The sequence below is a fragment of the Electrophorus electricus genome, chromosome 15 (genome assembly GCF_041902795.1).
Source record: "Electrophorus electricus isolate QZ-2024a chromosome 15, ASM4190279v1, whole genome shotgun sequence".
Taxonomy (NCBI): domain Eukaryota; kingdom Metazoa; phylum Chordata; class Actinopteri; order Gymnotiformes; family Gymnotidae; genus Electrophorus; species Electrophorus electricus.
Genome location: NC_137511.1, coordinates 9,925,086 through 9,926,264, shown reverse-complemented (window position 1 = coordinate 9,926,264; position 1,179 = coordinate 9,925,086).

Sequence of the window (1,179 nt, the reverse complement as noted above, 5' to 3'; positions counted from 1 at the left end):
TCAGGAAAGGCCCAGGATGTGCAGCCCTGACTAGGGGAAAAAGCACTCAGTTGTACCAGGGTGAATGATGCTCTTATTACTTATAATACTACATTCCATAACTCAATTTTCATAAGGGAAGTGTGTGTTGATATTTTAAATGATCAAAGTTATGTGAGCACTTGTCTGAGTAGAAAACAGTGTTATCTCCCACAGTTATGAAAGCATGACTATGGAATGGGTATGGTGACATCCTGGGACACCCAACCACAAACAAGCATGTGTATGCTCACACATGAGCTTAAATAGAGTGTCAAAGTCTGTTCTTGGTCCTCTATGACCTGCACAAGGTATGAGTGTCATGGTAACCCAAGCCTCCATTAACAGCTCCTCATTAGCATGCTTTTACTTCTGTCAGCACTAGTCTGACAACCTCCATTAAGCATGGGGACACTTCCATACACACGGGCCTCCTCTTCCTTATAGATAAGCCAAACTCACAGAGGGTCATCAAACGTGCCTGCCTTCTATTAATTTCTAAACCTGTGTGATGACGTCTGGTGGAATTGGCAAATTGGTTAGAGTAGATGTTGATTGGGTTTGTGAACACAACTGGAATCTGAATTGGCAGTAAATGTGTGGCAGTGGAAAGGTCAGGCAGCTTAGTGTGTCATGTGCAGGCTTCTCTGAGTCCCCCCAAAACCACGTTATCCTTGTTCCTCAAACTGCTCACATAATGTTAAACATGTTGACCCACATTAGGCACAGGGCAGGGGGTTTCATTTTACTTCAAATGGAGAATGAATAGACAAACAAATTAATTAATGCCATTAAAGGTTATTTACTTCATTAAATTATTTTTTTTAAAAACATTTAACATTCTAATGCTTCTAAACTTTTAACCTGATAATTTTTACATTTTAAATGAGACGTAAGTTTATTAGGTCTCCTGTAAGATTCAATATCAGTAGTAATATCTGCCCAGTACTGAGAACAGATGAGTACATTCTTTACATGCATAATGTACAGACAAGGGAGACCAGGGTGCCCATCTGCTGGAAAACAGCTTTCCCTTCTCAGTAAAAACTCAGAGGAATGCAGAAGATCAGCTGCTCTTAACAACTGTGGAAATGTTTGATTAATACACAACAGGTGCCATTTATCACAACATATGAAGTGACAAAAAAGGACTGCAATATT